This window comes from Mandrillus leucophaeus, unplaced genomic scaffold, assembly GCF_000951045.1.
Source record: "Mandrillus leucophaeus isolate KB7577 unplaced genomic scaffold, Mleu.le_1.0 Scaffold283, whole genome shotgun sequence".
Classification (NCBI taxonomy): domain Eukaryota; kingdom Metazoa; phylum Chordata; class Mammalia; order Primates; family Cercopithecidae; genus Mandrillus; species Mandrillus leucophaeus.
Window position 1 is genome coordinate 2,276,755 of NW_012102954.1, and position 6,000 is coordinate 2,282,754.

At 38.5% G+C, this 6,000-nt stretch overlaps 1 protein-coding gene across 1 annotated transcript in view; it reads right to left on the reverse strand.

Annotated features, from left to right (window-relative positions):
- Nucleotides 1-6,000, reverse strand: part of WDFY3 (WD repeat and FYVE domain containing 3) — a 288,646-nt gene that overhangs the window by 83,154 nt on the left and 199,492 nt on the right. The gene's annotated exons all lie outside the window — the stretch shown is intronic.

Below are 6,000 nucleotides of genomic sequence, written 5' to 3' on the forward strand. Positions count from 1 at the left end.
GCTTGAGTTTGAGTCAAGCCTGTGCAATATAGCAAGACCCTTTTATGAAAAAAAGTAAGAAGGAAAGAAAAACACAATAGATGGTCAGCAAAGACATATGTTTTCCTAAAATTGTTCTGAGAGGAATGTTCTCTGTGGGTTTTTGTGAGGAGGATAGTGAACAACTCTATATAGGTGGTATCTTTGCTAAGTTTTACAACATGCAAAGATGATTCTGAATTATCTTATGTTAAAGTGTCGAGCACAAAGTTAAACTGTAGTCTACTGACAACAATTCTACTTGTAATTAGGGTATGACAATCCAGGTGCATAACTTTCCAGTATCTGATCCGGTGAGCAGCAAGGAACTGGCAACAGTGGGATGAGATGTAGGAAAGAGCCTTTTGTCACTCTCAAATGCCAGTAGTTTCAGCCAGGTTTTTGATAGGAGTTGGATATTAAACAACTCAATAAATGTCATAACATCCTTTCTTAAAAAGAGGTCTGTATGTTTTAGATTCAGGCACAGTATTGAGGTTTTGCAAGTGAAATAGAAGAACCTACTTATTCTTGAATAGGGAGATCTGGTACTATATTTATGACCATGTTACAAAAGTGGGCTTTTAGAATGCTGTTCTACTTTCCCTTCTATTCTGATTTTCAAGGTGGTCCTGTTAAATGTTTTAAGAAAGTAGCTAGAATAAAAGTTCTACATTGAGAACAAGAACACTAACCTAAGTTCTCAAAAGCCAACCGCTAAACTAAAATTGTAAGGAAAATTGCTCCTTCTTCTGCATAAGACTACTTATTTTGTTTTAAAATGACAAAATATGGGTCTAGTAAGAATTAAAAGAAGACCAGTGCTTAGGAGTTTGGTTTGTCATTAAACTAATTTGGGAAAAAGTGAAGAACATCTCATGTTGTTTTTAATCTTGATAAATTTTCCTGTGTAGTTAACAGATTAATACAATAGCGAGCAGGAGACTTGTGACCAAGGCCTGTCTAGTTCTTTCAAGCTGATACTACATTGAGTGTCTTATCCCTATAAACTGAAGAGGATGTGAGGACTTTTAAGTGATTACCAGCAGACCGACAGTTACAGGAGGGTTTCCTTATAATTACATCAGAGACCATTTTATCCAATAGCTTGAGTTATCATAATTTGCTAAGGAATAAAGCTCTGCAGTCACAGAAGGACATAAACATTTTGAAAAAAATGGTACTCCTGGCTGGGCATGGAGGCTAATGCCTATAATCCCAGTACTTTGGGAGGCTAAGGTGGGTGGATCACTTGAGCCCAGGAGTTCAAAATCAGCCTGGGGACAACGGTAAAACCCTGTCTCTATCAAAAAAAAAAAAAAAAAAAAAAAAAAAAAACTCTGGCACGGTGGTGTGTGCCGGTAGTCACAGCTACTTGGGAGGCTGAGATGGGAGGACTGATTGAGCTCGGCAGGTCAAGGATGCAGTGAGCCATGACTGTGCCACTGTATTCCAGACTATGCAACAGAGCAAGACCCTGTCTCAAAAAAAGAAAGTTACTCTTTCAGGCTCATAATCAACTCAAGGTGGTTAATGAGATAAGTAGTAATGAGTAGGGTTTATCAAATCTTAACTAGAAAAAGTTTTGAAGTCTGTAAAACAAAGGGACTACTAAACATACAGAAGTGAATGTAATTTATTTTTATTAAAATAATATTCTTTCTTATTCCAGAAGGATTTAAGACTGACTTACTCATCAACAGGCATTTAATCTTCTGATTTATCTCAATAAAACTGTTACACGCATGATGAGGACCCAGAATTTACACTTGTGACTGGTCCTAGTGGCCTAGTTTGATGTTCTTGCTGAGGTGTATAGCAGTCTAACTTTTCAAGGACTTAACATTTTATGAAAGCATGCATTATTGTCTCTGAGATGTTCTTTTTCTTTTTAAACAATTCACTGGACTACTGTTTTGTGCCAGACATAGGGCTTATATATATACATTATCTCATATAGTCAGGAAAATACCCTTGAAAAAGATACTAACGATTTTAGAAATAAGTTAACTGAGGCTTCGAGAGAGTAAGTCACTTGGTCAAGTCACATCTAGGATTCAATTCTCAGTTTCTGTGAAGCCAAAGCCCATGGCTTCACCAGTTACATCATACTCTCCCCGCTCTACTAAAATCACCTTATGAAAGTTAAAAGCACAAGAGCAAATCTGCAGAGTGTGGGCTACAATCTGTTCATCACTCTTTTAGATAAGACTGGTTGGCCCACCAGACAACCAGAATGAAGGCAGCCAGTCAACATATCCATCTTTAAACAGTCTCCTTTTCGAGGTCTTGGGGACACTACCCAGAATCTTTGTGTCCCACACACAGGCCAGACAGCCTGTACACGTCTGCTGCCCATGGGTAAGCAGCACAGTCGCTATGGAAGGCAGGCCTTTGGAATTCTGTCCTGTTTCTGTAATGGGCTGGAAGGCATTAAAGATAGGATTTTGAGTCTCCTGATTCTGACTGTAGTCTGCCTGTTGACTGATTTTTCCTCTCTGAGTTATTCTGTGGTGCTCTCTTTGCCCACTTGGCCATTGTTTTTTGCTTGTGTCCCTGTAGTTCCTCAGGGTGGGTTTCACTCTGATGTATGACAATGGGGAGCTCTTGCAGAAGATGGTTGGAATAGAGTCCAGTGAACTCCTCAGACCACAGTAAGGTGCTTATGGTGTCAGAAGTGTTGGCCGTATCCCCTCCCAAATCTCATCTTGAATTGTAGCTCCCATAATCCCCACAAGTCATGGGAGGGACACAGTGGAAGGTAATTAAATCATGGGGGTGGTTACTCTCATGCTGTTCTTGTGATACTGAGTGAGTTCTCAAGAGACCTGATGGTTTTATAAGGGGGTATTCCCCCACTTCACTCTGCACTTCTTCTTGCTGCCACAATGTGAAGATGGACGTGTTTGCTTCCCCTTCTGCCATGATTGTAAGTTTCCTGAGGCCTCCCCAGCCTTGCTGAATTATGAGTCAATTAAACCTCTTTCATTTAAAAATTACCCCGTCTCAGGTATGTCTTTATTAGCAGTGTGAGGTTGGACTAACACACACTGCAAGTCAGCACCCTCTTGGTTTCATTATCTTTACCTCCAGATATACACAAATCTGTTTGAGCTGTTCATATGCACTTTCTTCCTATTGCCACAGTATTTATTTGCAGCAAATTCATTTGGCTCTCCAGAAGTCTAGTGGTGACAGCAGAGGTTACTGATAAACAGGAGCTAGGAAGAGTCTCTAGGCACCCCTATAGAAGACAACACAGGCCACTTAGTCAATTTTTTGAGTATGTTTAAGTGTCGGGCACTGTGTTATGAGTATTAAATCTTATTTAGTTTTCACAATAATTCTCAGAGAGGTTCCACTTTTATATCATTTTACAGATATGTAAATTGTATAGATGTGAAGATAATTGAACTTGGTCAAGGTCACACAGCTATATTCAGCACACATGTAATTCCTCAAAATACTTTTTGCTGGGTGATGTACATGTATTTAACCCTCACAGTAATCTTGTAAGAGAGATGGTAAATAATATCATTCTCTAGAGAATGAATTTAGCTTGGGAAGATGAACATGCTTATACATTAAACAACAGGGCCAGAATTTATTTATTTATTTATTTATTTATTTTTTTGAGACGGAGTCTCGCTCTGCCGCCCAGGCTGGAGTACAGTGGCCGGATCTCAGCTCACTGCAAGCTCCGCCTCCCGGGTTCACGCCATTCTCCTGCCTCAGCCTCCCGAGTAGCTGGGACTACAGGCGCCCGCCACCGCGCCCGGCTAATTTTTTGTATTTTTAGTAGAGACGGGGTTTCACCGTGATAGCCAGGATGGTCTCGATCTCCTGACCTCGTGATCCGCCCGTCTCGGCCTCCCAAAGTGCTGGGATTACAGGCTTGAGCAACCGCGCCCGGCCAGGGCCAGAATTTAAACCCAGGCACTTCTTACTCTCAAACCTATGCTCTAGCTTTCTGCTACAGCACACCACTTCCCTTGTATTTGGCCTCAGTCACACTAAAGCCAGTCTATATGAATGAAAATCTCCTATTTGTATGCTAATGAATTTTACCGCTAACGAAGGTAATTTTACATGTTCTTTTGTAGATATAATCAAGTAAGTAGATACTTTTATAATGAAATTCTAACACTCATAAGACTGAACATGCTCTGGTTCACGTTTACTGGACTCAGATGTTCAAGTCCCTTCCTTCACAAAGGTAAATGGTAAATATATAAGATAATTCTCTCTCTCTCTCTCTTCTTTTTTTTTTTTTCTTTTCTTTTTGAGACAGGGTCTCACTCTGACACCTAGGCTGGAATGCATTGGAATGCAGTAGTGTAATCATGGCTCACTGCAACTTTCAACTCCTGGGCTCCAGCGATCCTTCCACCTTAGCCTCCAGTAGGTAGGATATAGGCACGCACCACAACACTGGCTATGGCTAATTTTTTTGCAAAGATGGGATTTCACCTGTTGCCCAGGTTGGTCTTGAACTCCTGGCCTTAAGAAATGTTCCTGCTTTGACCTCCGAAAGAAAGGGTTGGGATTACAGGCATGAGCCACCATGCTCAACCTAATTTTCTTCTTGAATCTCTTCATGGATAAAGACTTCATAATCATAATTTTCAAAATCATAGGTTTATAATTTATTGTTACACCATTGGAAGACACAGAATGTTAATATTTCATTAACATAAAATTTTTTTGTATATGTATTCTGCATATGTATATTAAAGATCCTCAAAATATTTAAAAGCAAATTTCTATGTTTTTTTATTAGATGGTATCCTATCTTCCTGTTTGGGAATTTCCAGGGATGAATAGTTAAATGATTCAAAAATACAGTAAGCCTTACTTAATGTCATTGACAGGTTCCTGGCAACTGCAACTTTAAGTGAAACAATGTACAGCAGGTCTTCAAATAACATCGTTTCCTTCAACATAGTTTTATTATAAGGTTGATGAGGAAAAAAATTAGTTTTGTTACACATCATTTTGCTTAAAGTTGCAGCTACCAAGAACCTATCAATGACATTAAGCGAGGACTTACTGTACTGATAGAATACACCAAGTCTCTGTGCTAACTGTTGTAAGAGACAAAGGAACACATGAAAGTTGGTCTCTAAGCAGTTTATAATCTATCTGAAAACTTCAATCCTGACACCCCCTGCTCTTCCCTGAACTATAATCCTACTCCATAGTATAATGAAGCACTATTCTACTGTAGGGCAAATTCATGCCCACAACAAAGAGAACCTTACTTCAAGGTTAATACATGTTATTATATATCAAATTTTTCCTACTAAAAAAATATAGAAAACAAAAATAAAGGGCAATTATACAATTTATACATGGTTAATTAATTAGCTATTCAGGTTCCAGAAGCTTGAAAATGCTATCACTGGATATTTCCAGTCATTCCATATCTTTCATGTATGTATTTTCCTTTTTTGATCAGTTATGCTTTCTTGCACACTTCTCTTCTGGCCTTTATCCTATTATTTTCTGATAAACTATTTCACTTTTTCACAAAATGCTTCAAATTTTTACCATATACAGTGAGATACTGGTTATCTCTCTTCTTAGAGCTTTTTAAAGTTTCCAAACGGGAGAAGTTCCACTGGGCCTGCTTTTTAATTCTACCACATGCATTAGTGAGGAAATCAATTATTCTTCTGCCATTATTAAACATTGTCATCCTGGTTAAATGCTTAGCATAACTGGTACCCTAATTACACTAGTGATTTTTTAAAAATTGACCAAATTGAGATATTTTCACATGGATAAGATAAACGTGGTTTTCAGGTTGCTATTTATAAGTTAAGTGTACTAGCCACTAGAGGGCGCACAAAAAAAAAAAATCTCAGGTTCAGCTGTCAAACGGCTGAGAGATAGTGGAAGTTCCTCAAAGAGAAAAGCAGTCTTCTCCACAGATCTACTCTTTCATAAAACATGTTTTTTTTTTTTTTTTTTTTTTTTTTG